Source organism: Canis lupus, chromosome 34, assembly GCF_003254725.2.
Source record: "Canis lupus dingo isolate Sandy chromosome 34, ASM325472v2, whole genome shotgun sequence".
NCBI classification, from domain to species: Eukaryota; Metazoa; Chordata; class Mammalia; order Carnivora; family Canidae; genus Canis; species Canis lupus.
In genome coordinates, this window is record NC_064276.1 from 19474457 (window position 1) to 19491286 (window position 16830).

At 45.2% G+C, this 16830-nt stretch overlaps 1 protein-coding gene across 5 annotated transcripts in view; it reads left to right on the forward strand.

Moving 5' to 3' along the window:
• The window catches only part of ST6GAL1 (ST6 beta-galactoside alpha-2,6-sialyltransferase 1), a 121056-nt gene that overhangs the window by 8792 nt on the left and 95434 nt on the right, over positions 1-16830 (forward strand). The window contains exon 1 of one of the 5 annotated variants that reach the window (XM_049105626.1): positions 6515-6536. The exons of the other annotated variants lie outside the window; for them this stretch is intronic. The gene's annotated coding sequence lies outside the window, so the exon portion shown is untranslated. Of the gene's footprint in view, positions 1-6514; positions 6537-16830 lie in introns of those variants that run through there. 5 annotated transcript variants of the gene reach the window in all.

A 16830-nucleotide genomic window follows, 5' to 3' on the forward strand; every position in this document is an offset into this window, starting at 1 on the left:
ATAAAATCTTTAAAAAAAGAAAAAGAATCAGTGAATAGATTCCATCTCATTCCGCCCATCCATGACAAACCTGCCTTTTCCACTGTACTATATGTACTGAAGATCTTTCCCTATCAGCGTATACAGATGCTTTTTCTTTTTCATAGCTACATTATGCTCTATATTGGGATGTTTACTGAACCATAAAAATGTTCCATAAAAACGTATTTCGAACTGTATTTAGACCCTCAACTTATGGGACAAAGGTTGGAGATGTCACTGGTTAAATGAAGCCAATCCATTAAGCTCTGGAAAGGGTGGTGAGGGAAATGGGCACAGGGATACTGGGGACCACACCCTGGAAAGCTGGAACGAAGGGCTCCCGGGAAATTACTAAGAGGTTGACTGTTTGGATGGGGTTATTTTTGGAGATAGCCTGGCTGTTTGGGTGCCCTAGGCTGCAAGGGCAAGACACTGAGCTGCGTCATCACCGTCTCCTCCTCCTTGCACTGTCCCTGGCACTGCCAAGTTTGTTTCTGTTCCCAGGGCCCGAGGAGACCCCGTGTGTGTGTGTGTGTGTGTGTGTGTGTGTGTGTGTGTGTGTGTAGGGGGTGGGGGCATGCAGGGAGTGGGGAGGGCGACTAGAACTGGAGGGATGGGGATCGAGGGGGGAGAGGGAAGGAGGGGGCATTTGATGCCAGGCCTAGAGGAGGGAGTGCACCGGGGCTCTCTGCCCTTTCTGCTTGATCAGACCCTTCTGGAGTGTTCCTTGGCTCCGATGCAGATCGTGGGAAAATGCAGCGCACCCGGAGACGGGCCACTTAGAAGACAGAGGTGTCTTCTGTATCGGAGGTGGGATAAATGTGGAAACTGGATGTTCTTGGCTGCAGGAGATAATTAAAGGCACCTTCTTCCTATGGAAAAAGGCTACCAAGCACGCAGAGCGGTTGTTGGGGAGGGGAGGACCAGCGCAGGTTGGGGCAGATGTTGCAGGGTGGCAGACTGGAAGGACCCTACAGAGCCCACTTGGCCAGCTGTGGAGCAGGCAACGTCCCGGGGCAGGTCGTGGGAGTACTGGAGCCAACGTCGCACATGACCTTGTTGGCCATCAGAGGATTGGGGCTTGGCTGGTGAGTTGACCTAGATGCCTGCGAAGCCCCTTCCAACTTTGGGAGTCTAGGACCGTGGGGCAAGAAGCAGAAAGAGGCAAAGTAGGGCTGCAGGGTTGGGGCAAGTTCCATAGGAAGGACCCGGAGCAGGTCTCACCTGTTTTGTGCAGGTGGCATCGAACAGACGCCTTCCAGGGAGGCTTACACGTTGTTTCCCTGGATCTTGGCAACCCTCCTCCTGTTCTGTCCTTGGCTGCAGCTCTACCTGACTTTATATTCATAAATTATTTCCACAGTAATAAATATATCACATACACTTTAGATGACCAGGAAATCTGGCAACCAGAAAAGAACTACATGTCCCAGGAGGTTGATTGTAAATTTTTTTTTTTATTACAGTCTTTCTAAATTTGCATCCATCTCCTGGTTTCCCTAGCAGTGCTGAGACGTCATTCAGCTTTAATTTTAGCAACACTCTACCCTTTGCAACCTCTTGAAGGTCCTCCGGGCTAGAGTTGACAGTACCAGCCATATATAATGCTCGTCGTCCTTTTCCGTCGGCGGAAAAGGAAGAGCCTCTTGGAGTTAAGCTTTAGTGGAGTCTTGTGAGGGCGACCTGGCAAGTTCACTGTGTTCTGGGCTTTTGCTGTGCTCTTGGCCCTGATGAAACACTATATGTTCTCTCATACATGCAGTCCTCACAGCCACACTCCATGTCTGGGTATCAGTAGCTCCATTTTGCAGATGAGAAGGCTGAGCTTCAGAGAGGGGTAGAGACTCACCCAAAGGTTCACTGCTGCTAAGGACTGAGGCTGGCATGGGGCATAGCTTTTTCTCTGTGTTAAGTTACAGGATTTTTCTACTGCTAATAATTCTAAGTCCTTTGAATCTGAGAAGTGGTCTCACCCTTAGTTTCACTGGGAGCTTGGCTGAAATTCTCCCTAGAGGGGCTGATGGAAGTTTTCTATCATTCCCCTGAGAACATATGAGGGAAAGAATTCGTGGGACAGTCATGTGTGGATAGCATTTGCTCATTCCCCTTTTTGGTAAAAGTTGTTTGCGTCAAGCCTGGTTTGGCCTTTATTTATTTATTTTTTGCTTGCCTTTTAAAGCTAGGATACCCACCTGATTCATTATCTGTTATGACTGGGAATAAACACACTAGTGGTGAGTATGGCCACAGATTGGTGGGTGCCTTCCATGCTTTTAGCTTTTAAATGCAACTCAATAAAGACATTGTTAAGGGCTTATCTTGCACCTGTTGTTCTTAAACAATTTCTTCTCTTTTAAAGTTTATTCAACATTAATTTATTCATCAAATATTTTTTGAGTGCCTATTATGTGCTAGTTGTTGTGCTAGGCATTGGGAATATTTACATAAAGAGCATGTGTTGTAGATAACGTGCCCACATGTATTCAGTGTAACAAGCAGGGCCTTGGAAATTAGTGGCAGACAGACCTCCCATGTCACCCTCTTCCTCTTTTCGGAGGCCTTGCTTTGTTCGTTCATTCAACAAACATTGAATGCCTGCCATAGCCCTTGTACAATGTACATTTTTAGAACAGAGACCCAGACATTCCCACAGTTCTGTTCTTCAGGAGCTTAGTTGGAGGAGGGCATGCAGATGATAGTTACAAAACTGTATGAAAAATATCATGAAGCAAGGAAGAAGGTACAGCATGGTTGGGAAAGCTTTCTGGAGTAGGTGACCCCCTAAGCTGGGTCTCGGAGGGCAGTAGCTTTTAGCCCTCCAGGGAAAGGGTATTTGGAGGAGAAGGAGCTGTGGGAGCAAAGGTGTGGGGGGACCACTAGCAGGTTGGTGTTCCTGGAGGAGAGCACATAAGGCAGGAAGTGGTGGGCCTGGGTTGGGCCATCACTTGCATTCCCTATGATTTTCACAACTTCCCCATGTGGCAGATACCATTATCACCTCCGTTTAGCAGGTAAGGAAGGCATCAAAGGCTGAAGCAGGTTCCTCGACTTGCTCAGAGTCAGCCAGGAAATGAATTTCGGTGCTTGTACTTGGACTAATCCCACAGCAGTGCCTGCAGAGGCAGGGTGGGGAGGTCTAGCTTGCTGGCTAAGGTGCTTGTGCCTTCCCTTTTGATCTTTTAAGGGTAATATCCTACTGAATCTTCTTCCTTCCACCCGCATCATGGTGTCTTCCAACATAGAGTTAAATTGGGATTAGTGGGTTTGGTGTTGAAGGCATCTCTTCTGAGTATTGGTTCTAGTTTTTGCCCTCCTTTTCATTCAGAAAATCAGGACTCCAGAGGCCTTCCGAGAAAACCTTTATGTGCCTAACCATGTGTGACAGGGGAGAAGAAGACTCTTGCCCTTTCTCTTAAATTCCAGGGTCACTTAGAAGCCCATGTGTTACCTGTGAATGTTTAGTTCAGAGAAACTGTTGGGGGCTGGAGAGGGTGCCATCAATCTAGGCTGGCAGAGATTTGAACAGGTGGGTCTTGAGCTGTTCCTTTAAGAATGAGGATCAGGATGGTGGATGACCACAGATGACCTATGAGTAAAATTATTCCATCTTTCCCAATGAAAAGTGGGATCCCTTTGGCCTGTTCTCCCCATCTCCCAAGCTAGTTTCGGGCTTGGAGTCGGCTCTTGGGTTGGAGAGACAGTATCCATTTGAGCATTCAAATACAGTTTTTTGAAAAATAATCAGTGGAGAGCTCAGAGACAAGATGAGCAAACTGTGAATGAAACAGAGAATAAGGAAACAAATGATACGGACATCACCGTGGAGAAGTTAATAAAGGAACAGAGCTGTACGTACTGAAAACCAAGTTGTTAGGGAAGGCTCGAGGAGAATCACACTATATGCTGGGAACAATGATAAGGAAATTAATCAGGGAAAATCAGAGATCTAAAAGGCCTGCAGAGGTGATCTCTCAGAATGGCCATTGGGGCATCTGTAGAGACACATGTCACTTCTGCGCACCGTCAACTGACCAAAACACAGACACACCTGACTGTAAAGGAGGCTGGGAGAGCATCTCCAGCTGGGGGGCGCTGAGCACCCTTTTAGAACTCAGGCTTGGGGAAGGCCTCCTATAACAAAAAGGAAAAGGAGGAAGGTGTATATTGGGAGCACTTCAGCTCTGCCCAGAGCAGAAGCCTGGGCCTCAGGCTTGATCAGCAGCAGGGGAACACTTGAGAACGCAGAGAAGAAATACTCAGAGGGTTCTGAGGGAAAGGCAGTGTGACCGAAGACTTCAACACTGATGCGACTCACTCTGCAGGGATAAGGCAGGTGGCCAGTTGTCACGAGAGCAAGAATTCTAAGGTAGGACAGAGGAGCCCTTCTTGGGAAAACCTACTTGCCAACGAAAAGGATGAACCCAAGGTGTACCTAGGAAGGCAGGGTTAAGGGTCATTTGGTGAATACCCCCTCCTTTAAAGATTTGTTTATTTATTTGAGAGACAGAGAGAGTGGTGAGCCCTTAATCCACTCAAATAGAAGTGAAGCAAGGGTGGGCAGGAAGGCTAAGGAATAGAATGTGAGAAGTACCAAGAAGGTCAGGGAAGTGGAAGACTGGGCGAGGACATGGGAGGATGCGGATGTTGCTAACTTTCCCGCTCCCGTCCTGTCTAAAGAGAAAAAGTCATGGTTCCAACCTTTCAACTCCTTCTTTTCTTAAGCTCGGAGGCATCTTTAAGGAAATAATATCTGTTTTGGTGGAGAAACATTCATGAAAAGTTCAGCTCTTTAAAAACTTAACCTTTATGTAGAATGGAGATAAAATAACATTCAAAACTAAAAAATAACTATTTTATTTAGTAGTTCCAGCCATCCTTGTTTCTTGCAGTCTTCCCTCTTCCACCTTTCTATCCACATGCAAATGTAGAGACATGTGAAGAATGATACTCATCTATTTTTTTTTTTTTCTGGGTGGTGGGATCTTGGGTGGCTTTTAGTTCTGTATAATTTTGTATGAGGTTGTCAAAAGGTGTTGTTGGGGCGCTTGGGTGGTTCAGTTGGTTAAAGGTCCGACTCTTGGTTTCAGCTCTGGTCGTGATCTCAGGGTGTTGAGATGGAGCCCTGCGTGGGGCTCCTCGTTCAGTGCGGAGTCTGCTTGTCCCTCTCCCTCTGGCCCTCCCCCCACACCCCATGCTGCCTCTCTTCCTCTCAAACAAATAAATAGAAAAAAAAAAGTATTGTTAAGTACTGATGCTCAGGGTATGGAAAGCAGATGGGAGATAAAATAGATGAATAAAACATTGTCTTTTCATGGGAAAGTTGGTGAGTCAGTTCTGTGAACTCTGAACTCTAGGCAGGCTGAGATGCTGTAAACCAGATGATCCAGTGGGTGCTGGGGCGCAGAGGATGAAGGGGAAGGTTTCACCAAAGAGATAGGGTTTGAACTGGGTGCTGAAGAACGGGAAGAGTTCTGATAGGTCTTGAACGGGAGAAGGGCATCCCTGGCCTACGGGGGAGCAGGAGCACAAGCTTGGAGCAGTGAAGGTTTGGCATGTCTGGGTAGCCGTGAGTACTACTTTGCGATGGTTGGAGAACAAAGGATGGATGAAAGCGTAGACACTGTTCATTAAGCGTGCACCGTGTGCCAGGTGTGACACACCGTATCTCCACTCCAGGCTGCCCATCAACCCTAGAGGATGGGTATAATTATCCCTCTGGTACAGATGGGAACCTGAGGTTGAGAGACAGATTTATTTGCCTGCACTTCGGCTTGAATCCCCCGAGCTGCCAGCACGCCAAAGGCCACGGTTTTCTACTGCTCTGTGATTTGTGGTGCACGGAAGACCTTCAGTGGCGAACTTTGTGAAACATAAAAACACAAATAGATATAAAAGACATTTTTTATAGGTAAAGACTTTCTAGGTAACTGTACATAATTTACCTACATACAGACTGATGAAATATAAATCTATCTTACATGTAAATTTTAGGTAAATATAAAAACCTAATTGTGGTCCAGACTGTAGCTGTGTGTAGCCTCAAGCTACTTAATCTTACCCCTAATTTCCTTACCCATAAAAGGAAATGATAATTGTGGGGCTGCCTACCCTCAGATTTGTTTTTATGTTCAAATTAGATCATTGATGTGAAAAGATGACAAAGTATAAAAGAGCTACACAGAAGGGTTTGTTATTGCTGGCACACCCCTTGCCCTTCTGAGAACTTAGAGACATGTGTTAGAGCACCCACAGGGGGCCATAAAACCCGCCACAGTCCCGGACTTGCTCCCTGCAGGCCTGCAACACGCAACTTGGTCACCAGGCAAGGAGCTGTGCCGCCCTGACTCAGACAGGCAGCTGGAGGCTGTGATGGGAGGTAGCGGAGAGGGAGGGAGGCAGGTCCTCTGTCTGGGTGTCTCCCGTCGCCGGGCGGGCGAGAGGAGGCCCCTGCCTTCCTGGTTGCTGGCAACGTCTGGGCCAGTGTCGAGGCGGGAGGGACAGCTGTGAACAGCTTGGTGAGTTACACAGGGCAGAGGAGGGTGTTCCAGACGTGCCAGGCTACGGGAAGGAATGTCGGAGCTGCCAGGCAAGCAGGCCCCCCCGATGTCTGTCTGGTGGAGGCTCGCGGTCTGGAGGAGGGACAGGAAGGACAGATGCCAGGGGCCTCTGGAGCGGTCTTTACTTTTCAGGAGTGCTGCTGAGAACAAGGCAGGGCCCTGGCCTCTAAGACATCAGTCTCTAACACAGCACACCAGGGTGGGCTGGCAGCCAGACCTCAGGACTCCGCTAGTGTGGTCTGGAGGCAACTCTCATTTGCCCCAGGAAGGATTGGGATTGTTCTAGGGTCTGGAGTGGGGCCTAGCATGCCACTGGCAGTTGGTGGTGGTGGTGGTGGTGGGGTTCCAAAAGCCCTGTTGTGTGTGGGGGTGATGGGGTGGTTTTAGAGAGCCAAGCTACTCTGTACTGCTGAAGGAACCAGTTCCTCATCCTGCTGGTCTCTCTGCTATTCTGAGACAGGCCTTATAGCTCAGCATTAAGTCAGGATGGGCCCCTCAAATTGCTGGCACCTACAGCAAAGAGAAGACCCTTCATCTCGTACACACCATACTCCCGCTATGTGTTAGCTCTGTGAGACAGCGGCCCCCTGGATGGCAGGATGCTGGCCCGGTTCTCAGCACAGTGCCCCCCACTCCCCCACTATGCTTGCCCTCTGCTTCCTGAGACCAGGATGCAGTCATTCCCAGTGAGCATGAGCAGGTGCTTTCCAGGTAAGGTCAAGGCAGTGGGAGATGCAGCAGCCCAGGGTAGGGAACACTCGGGGCAGTCCCTTTCCACTCGTCACTTCTGGCCTTCGAGGTGAAACACAAGCAGCAAGATGAGTAGGGAAAGTTCTCTGGGCTGGAGATGCATGGAGCTGGGCCCTAGGGTGGGTGGAGTCAGGTTCAGGACCTTGCTCTTCTTTTCCTTCTATTGGGAACCAGGGTCATAGGAATTTGTCCCAGGTGAGAGAGGGAGCAGGGCAATAAGGGAACTCTGACAAAAGCAGTGGGGTTGGACCTTCACTTACCCAAGCATGCTGCTGGGACAGCCTTTGTCAATTGTATGGTGTTGGGAGGATGCTGGCCCAGGGCCCGAGCTGGGGGTGGTTAATGACAGTGTTAGGAATAAATCCCCAGAAGATGCTTCCTGCCAGAGGGCTTGTGGCGGTTCCTTTTTTGCTCTACACAATGAACATTTTATTCTGGCCTATAAATCCGGAGGAGAGGAAAGATCAGGTAAGCAGGAGAGGGATGAAAGGCACCTCCCGGGGACGTGCTTCTGCATTTGGAGAGTCCTACTCTTGTCCCCCAGGCCTTCCAGGTGACGCCCAGAGTGGGGGCTGGGAGGCAACTCCCTGGCTTCCCCTCACCATCTGCAGGGTCATCTTTCTCCGAGAGCCTATCACACTGGGAAAAACACCACATGCTTTGCAGCCACATAGACTCGGGTTTAATTCCAGATGTGCCACTTCTTGTTCTTATTGTTGTTGTGTTGGCCACTTCTTCACTGTATGAACTTGGGAACTTATCTTCTCTGACCCTCAATTTGTCATCTGTAGCAATTAATCATTGCTACCTCATGGCATTGGTGCGAGTCCTGTGCAGTGCTTAACCCAGTGCCAGCATGTAATTGGTGATAATAAATGGTAACTATTTTTTTTAATGGTAACTATTTTTAACGTCATAGTTATTTTCAGTTATTGGCCACCTGATGGGCCTGACACTCTGCGAGGCACTGTAGGTATGAGGTTATGTGAGGTCCAGCCTCTCCCTGGAGGAGCCTCTGTCTAGGAGGGGAGGTGGGTCTATAATCAGGACGCAGATGAATGTGGGTTGCACAAATTGCTGCTAGAGCACGAGGCAGGGGTGGGGCCGGGTAGGGTCAGAGTAGAAGAGGTGAGATCCCCGTGGAGGCGTTTGCCTGGGCGGTTAGGGTAGGGTAGAAGGAAGTTCACAAGCGGGATTTGGCATAAGATCCACTGATAAGGGAGGGCAGGAGCTGACCATAGGGGACACTGGGGGGCCAGCAGGGGACCCCACAGGGCTTCTGCCCTCTGCTAGCATTCGAGCTCACACAGTTTAGGCTCAGGATAGCACCTGCAGTCTTTCTCTGGCAGTTGGGTAGATGTGGACAGGGACCTAGCCAACAGTGGCTCGGGGAGGGAGTCTTGAGATGGCACTTATCACCACAGAGATCTCTCCAGGCTCAGGGCTGGGATCAAGGGTGGACGTTCCCAGAGGGAGTAGTACAGGTCACCAGACAGACATCGCAAATGTGGAACCCTGAAAGTGCAGGCTCCCAGTGTTGTGGCCTGGAGACGGGCTTCACAAAACTTTGGCGCAGAACTATTGTTATCAAATTGGGACTCGAGGAGGGTGGGTGGGAGAGATGACCTGTGAATTCCCGTGATCCCATATGTAGTGTTCAGTGTCACAAAAGAGAAACACAGGACACTTTCATGTTTAAGGATATACATTTGTGATTTTAGTTACTTGCAAATGACTTCGAAACCCTGTGATAGACACAAATTGAGTGAATCATTTGGGTGAGATAAAAACAAAGTTATATTTCATATTGGCTACAAGGAGCCTATATGTCATCTAGCAGGTGATAGAAATACGGCAGCTTTCATTTACTGGACTCTAACCATGTGCACTTTACAGGAATCTCACGTAATCCCGGTTAACACAGGCTCACTCTCCCCACCATGCCTGCCCCCACAGCTCAGTGTGACGGTAGAGAAGCAGACCACTGTCCTGACTGCTCCCACTCTAGTTCATGACCATGATCCTTAAGTGGACTTCGGTGTTGTCAGGTCATGTCTCTATTCCCTGGGCCCAGTGGTTCTCAACTCTGGTTTCCAGTAGCATTACCTGGGGAGATCATAAAAGGTAGTGCTGCCTGAATTCCATCTAGAACAAATGAAACCAGAGTCTTTATGGAGTGGACCTGGACATTAGTACGCTTTTTTATTTATTTTATTTTATTTTATTTTATTTTATTTTATTTTATTTTATTTTATTTATTATTTTTTAGTACCCTTTTTTAAAGCCAAGCTTTAAAAATTGATTCCAATGGACAGTCTTGGCAGAGAACCACTGCCATTCTCTCTAATCCAGGTGACTGTTCACACCTCTTTCTGTCTGCAAACCTTTAACACCTCCTCTCCCATCCTTACTCGCCATCAGAATCTTGTTTCCCACTTACCTGAGAAAGTAATGGTAATCAGAGAACTTTCACACCCTTCTGCCACCAAATGCATGCCCATTAATTCTACTTTCTGCCTGTTACTGTGGATGATGAATTATTTCTGCTCCTATTTCCGACCAACCCCTCCACTCGTGTGCTGCATCCTGTTCCCTTACTTAATTAAGGACACGACTCCGGCAATAGTCCCTTCTCTTCCCAATGTTTCTGTCTCTCTGCTGGACCATTCCCATCTGCCTGCCCCATCTGTCGATCTATGGCTGTTGTTTTTCTCCCACTGAAACCCACCCACACGCATATGCACATGCACTTCTTCCCCTGACCTCATCTACCCCTCCAGCTGCTGCCTCATTTCTTTGTTCCTTGAAAGAATCATTTGCTCCCTGTAGTCCTCTTCTCTCATGACTTAAGCCCACGCGAATCAGTACTTTGCCTCCATGGCTCCACAGAAACCACACCTGTCAGGTTCACCAGTACCTCCATGTTGTCAATTCCAACGGTTAAATCTCAGGCCTTATATTGATTTACCAGCAGCATTCGATATGGTTGGTTATTCCATTTCCCTTGGAAATGTGTTTTCTCTTGGCTTCTGGACTATCACACCCTTTGGTTCTCCTCTTCTGTCACTGGCTTCTCAGTTTCTTTTGTTGGCTCATCTTCACTTGTTCACTTTGTAGCACCTCAGGGAGCAGCCCTTGGACTTGACCTCTTCTCTGTCTCCTCATTCCCTGGTGATCTCCTGCCATTCGTATGCCAACAATCCTCCAGTTAGAACTCCATTGCAGACCTTTCCCTGCACGCCATATTCATATATTCAATCATCTACTCACCACGTTTCCTTGGGTGTCGAATAAACATCACAGTGATGACCGGTCCAAGACTAAACTGCTTTTTCCTTCAAAACTGCCATCCCCACTTCAGGAGACGACAACTTCCATCTTTCTAGTTGCTAGGGCTTCAAACTCTGGAGTCAGTCTTGACTCATTTTCTCATGCTGCATCCAGGCTATCAGCAAATCATGTCAACTGTCCTTGCAAAGTAAGTCAAAGAGCTGACTACTTGTTCGATCCTCTAAATTCACACCAGTCCAGGACAGATCAATCACTGCTTTTAATTTTTAGAATAGCTTTGTCACTGGGTCTTCTACTTACATTCCTGCTCCTATGGTCTCCTCAAAATAGCAACTAGAGTGATCAACTATGTTAAAAGATGTACCATTTCATTTCTTTTCTGCTCAGAAACCAACAAGGGCTTCCCATTTCACTCAGAGCCAAAGTTCTTAGAAGGGTCTGCAAGGTTCTGCATGACCTGGTCTTCAGGTCCTCACAGACTTTAGCTTCTACAATTTTCTGCCACTTCATTCTGTTACTTCATGTCCCTTAAACATAAAGCACATATTTATATATTTTTTTACTCAGAGCCTTTGCACTGCTGTTCCACTCAGTTGGAACACCCTTCCTTCTTACACTTTCATTATGTTCCTCTTCTTTTCCTTCCGGTTTCTAACTAAACATCACCTTATTGGAAAGGCCTTTCTGACCATTTTATATAAGATAATTCTGGTCCCAGCCTCCTGCCTCATCCCCCTGGCTCTCTCCCCTTTATCCTGACTATTGTCTTTAGTGGCATATAGGGCCATCTGATTTATTTACTTTATGTCTCTTCTCACTAGGAAGTTGTTTCTATGAGGGCAGGGACTTTATCTCTTTTGTTATGATTATTTTCCTAGGACCCAGAGCAATGCCTTAGGAATAGTGGGCACGATACATAGTTGTTGGCTGAATTTACCTTAATCCTCACAAAAACACTTCAGAATTAGTTGAAATTACCTCAATTTATAGATGAGGAAATCGAGGTTCAAGGAGCTTAAATAACTTATTCAGAGTCACAGAGCTTGCTGGCACAGAAGTGGGACACACACTTTCTAAGTGACTATGCCCCTAGACACTCTTTCTGTTGAAGCGGGCCTCCCCCCAACCCCCACATCCTAACTTGCCTCATTTTGTTCCACATCTCATTGCAAGCAAGCAGACCCACAGAGTGACAAAATCCGTGTGAAAATGCCCCAAGTGTGACTGGAGGTGTAGGAGGTGCCTAGGAAAAATGCATGCACCATCTCTTATCTGCAATTTCCAAATCCAAAAATCTGTGAAAACCAAGTTTTATTTTTAACCTGCTAGGTGGCAAAACCTGTCCTGGACTAGAATGAGCCTATTTATAAATCTTTAACCTACTTAGTATAAACATTCATTTGTCCTGCTGCAGAAATATTAATCCGTATCATTAGAAAGAGCTGCCTTGAGCTGGCTGCAGGTGTTACGCAATATATAGTTTGGGCCACATGTCACTTTTCCAAAAGATGAAGTATTCTAAATTCTGACACTTAACAGGCCTCGGCGATCCCTGATAAGTGATCCTGAGCCTGTGTTAATGCTTTCCTAAATGTCTGGCCTTTGAAACTATGCCTGGAAAACAAGTTTTTTTTTTTTTTTTTCTTTTCCTGGTAACTAAAACTTCTTTTAGGTATCTTTCCAGGAACAAACTCGATTTTAAGACCTGATTAAGATCAGGCACAGCAGGCGTGCTGAGAAGGGCATGCGTGAGATGCCTTTCTAAAACAGAGGGAATGATCTTGGCTAATAGCCCTTTATCTGATATGTCATTTGCAAATATCTTCTCCCATTCTGTAGGTTGTCTTTTAGTTTTGTTGACTGTTTCTTTTGCTGTGCAGAGCGTTTTATCTTGATTAAGTCCCAATAATTCATTTTTGCTTTTGTTTCCCTTGCCTTCATGGATGTATCTTGCAAGAAGTTACTGTGGCCGAGTTCAAAAAGGGTGTTGCCTGTGTTCTCCTCTAGGATTTTGATGGAATCCTGTCTCACATTTAGATCTTTCATCCATTTTGAGTTTATCTTTGTGTATGGTGCAAGAGAGTGGCCTAGTTTCATTCTTCTGCATGTGGATGTCCAATTTTCCCAGCACCATTTATTGAAGAAACTGTCCTTTTTCCAGTGGATAGTCTTTCCTGCTTTGTCAAATATTAGTTGACCATAGAGTTGAGGGCCCATTTCTGGATTCTCTATTCTGTCCCATTGGTCTACGTGTCTGTTTTTGTGACAGTTCTACACTGTCTTGACCACAGCTTTGTAGTACAACCTGAAATCCGGCATTGTGATGCCCCGGCTCTGGTTTTCTTTTTCAATCCCTGGCTCTGGTTTTCTTTTTCAATATTCCTCTGGCTATTCTTTTTTTTTTTTTTTTTTCTGATTCCATACAAATCTTAAGATTGTTCCAACTCTGTGAAGAAAGTCCATGGTATTTTGATAGGGATTGCACTGAATGTATAAATTGCCCTGGGTAGCATTGACATTTTCACAATATTTGTTCTTCCAATCCACAAGCATGGAACGTTTTTCCATCTCTTTATGTCTTCCTCAATTTCTTTTTTTTCTCTTCCTCAATTTCTTTAGAAGTGTTCTGTAGTTTTTCGGGTGTAGATCCTTTACCTCTTTGGTTAGATTTATTCCTGGGTATCTTACGGTTTTGGGTGCAATTGTAAATGGGATTGACTCCTTATTTTCTCTTTTTTCAGTCTCATTGTTAGTGTATAGATTTCTGTGCATTGATTATGTATCCTGCCACATTGCTGAATTGCCATATGAGTTTTAGCAATCTTGGGGTGACTTATTAAAACTCAACACCTGAGAAACAAAAATCCAATTATGAAATGGGCAGAAGACATGAACAGAAATTTCTCCAAAGAAGACATACACATGGCCAACAGGCACATGAGAAAATGCTCTGCATCACTGGCCATCAGGGAAATACAAATCAAAACCATGATGAGATACCCCCTCACACCGGTGAGAATGGTGAAAATTAGCAAGACAGGAGACAACAAATGTTGGAGAGGATGTGGAGAAAGGGGAACCCTCTTGCACTGTTGGTGGGAATGTGAACTGGTGCAGCCATTCTGGAAAACCGTGTGGAGGTTCCTCAAGAAGTTAAAAATAGACCTGCCCTACGACCCAACAATTGCACTACTGGGTACTTACCCCAAAGATACTGATTTAGTAAAACGCTGGGACACCTGCACCCCAATGTTCATAGCAGCAATGTCCCCAATAGCCAAACTGTGGAAGGAGCCTTGGTGTCCATCGACAGATGAATGGATAAAGAAGATGTGGTCTATATATATATGTACAATGTAATATTACTCAGCCATCAGAAGAGATGAATACCTACCATTTGCTTTGATGTGGATGGAACTAGAGGGTATTATGCTGGGTGAAGTAAGTCAATCAGAGAAGGACAAACATTATATAGTTTCACTCATACGTGGAATGTAAGAAATAGTGAAAGGGATTATAAGGGAAAGGAGGGGAACTGAGTGGAAAAAATTAGAGAGGAAGACAAACCATGAGAGACTCATAACTCCAGGAAACAAAGGGTTGTGGAAGGTGAGGAGGTTGGGGGGTTGAGGTGACTGGGTGACTGGCACTGAGGAGGCTACTTGAGGGGATGAGCACTGGGTGTTATACTATATGTTGGCAAATTGAACTTAAATAGAAAAAAATAAAATAAAACAGAGGGAATGAATAGAATTCAACATACTGAACAGTGAGACCACCCCAGCTTTCTTTTTTTGACAGTTCCTACAATCCTGGGAGCTAGGGTTAGATCCCCTTTTCCCTAGTAGTGAAATTAGAAGGGACTCTGCATAAATTTAACAGCCCAAAAGAAAAGGCCTATAGATATTGATATTTGGAGTTCTTTAAATAAAATGGGGAGATCACTCTCAACCCTCCTCTCCTAAGATCCACTGGTCCAGCAGCTCTGCCCCTGTACGTCAAGCTTCTGGTCAGCCTTTGTTGTCTTGCTTTTAAATTTTATTTTATTTATTTAGTTTATTTATTCATGAGAGACAAAGAGAGAGAGGCAGAGATATAGGCAGAGGGAAGAGCAGGCTCCATGCAGAGAGCCTGATGTGGGACTCAATCCCGGGACCCCAGGATCATGCCCTGAGCTGAAGGCAGACACTCAACCACTGAGCCACCCAGACACCCCTCACTTTTAAATTTTAAAAGACCTCTAAGTATCTCCAGATATTTGAGAAAAGTTCGAAACATAAAACACAGAAACCAAGAGACAAACGACCACCACATAAAAAGAAACTCTCAAGAAATAGAGACAGTGTGGGAAGAAAAGCAAACTTCACAAAAACTATAATTACTGGTGTCCTAGAGGCCAGACAAGATAGCACAGTAATAAAATAAAGACAACGTGCAACAAAAGGGGTATTCAAAGAATAAGAAAGAACCCTTGGAAATTAAAAGTATGATAGAAATCAATGACTCAATAGAAGATTTGGAATATAAAATTGGAAAAATCTTGGAGAAAGACTAGAAACCCAGAAAAAAAGAAAGAAATAAAAGGGCTATGCAATGAAAAATAAAAAGGATCATTCTAAGAAGTTCAACATCTGAATAGGAGGATGTACAAAAAGAAAAAGAAAATAGAGACAATGGGAAGAGTTATCAAAGAAATAATACAAGGAAAATTCTGAGCACTGAGGAACATAGGCTTCTAGGTGAAAAAACTCACTTGAGTGCCCAATGCCATGAATGAAAAAAGATACGCATCAAAGCACATCACTGTAAAAAACCCCACACAAATCAGAAGCAAAGCTTGAAGACACAAGAGAAAAAAAAAATCCTAAACTGATTACATGGAAATCTGATTTTACAGCAGCACTGGAAGCAAGAAGGCAATGGAACCATACCTTTAAAGTTCTGAGAGGGATTTATTGCCAACTGAGAATTTATATTCAAACAAATTATTAATTAAATGTGAGGGAAGAATGATGGCATTTTCAGATAAGAGCAATCTCAATTATTCTATTCCCTGTATGTCCTTTCTGAGGAAGCTACTCTAGATATGTTCCTTCAAAATTAGAGGAGTTAATTAACGACAGAAGAAAAGAAGTCTTCTTTAAGCCCAGAGAGCAACCAGCTTAGGTTGGAGTAGGAGGACAAAAGATTCCAGAAGGGAGAGCTTCCAAGAAAAAAAAAAAAAAAAAAGGAAAAGTTGGAAAGTTGAGGGCTGAGTTAGTGGTAGGTATATAGCATATTAAGCAAATAAACAAGAGAGACACTAATGGACTCCAGAAATGAAAACGAAGGAATATACACGAAAGGAATGAACCGTGGCACACCACAGAGCTTGGCTGTGAACCGTCACTTATGTGGATGTAACATCTAGTGTTGACTTAATAAAAAAAAAAAAAATGGTTTAACTATGTTAGCAGAAGTAGAAGAGGGACGTGGGATGGTGGTAAAAGCAAGCTAAATGTTCATTTTCTGTGGTAGGAAGTAATGAATAAAAGCCATATAAGTATGCTATTTAGATACGCTGAGATCATTCTAGAATTAGACCAGAGAGCTGAAAGTCCTTGCATTTGGGCGGCAGAGATCAGAGGTCTGTAGGACGGGGCCAGGGCCTGAAACCATGTCTGTGTATGGCTCGGACTGTAGGAAGGGCTTATGTGTCTCTGTGCATATCCAGATTGGCAGCTCACATAGGCACAGTCAAAACTGAGGGATTGTTTGCCTACAACAACATGTTAACAATGCAAAGAAATGAACAGGAGCTCCCTTATTTTGGGTGTTGTGCATACGGCCGAGGCAGAAGGGCTTCCTTTTTCTGGTTGTCTGGAAATAAATTCTTTACACCATTTCTTTTCTTGTCCGAACCTTTGTATTCAGGGTTAAACTCATCTTTATTTTTTTATTTTATTTTTTTTTGAACTCATCTTTAATTTCAGCTTTTGTTGAGAGCACTTGGCGGAGCTCTGTCCTAACACTGGGGGAAGAAGACCTGGGGGAGGCAGGCCGGTGTAGAGAATTCCGGCTTTGTCATTTATCTGTCAGCTTTGGGCCCTGGCTGGTTACTAAAGTCCTTTTCCTTGTCTGAAAATGGAGAAAACACTCCTTGCCTCATAGGATCGTGTGAGGAATAAATGAATAATTTAGTATATTAAGTGCCTGGCACATAGTAGTTGCC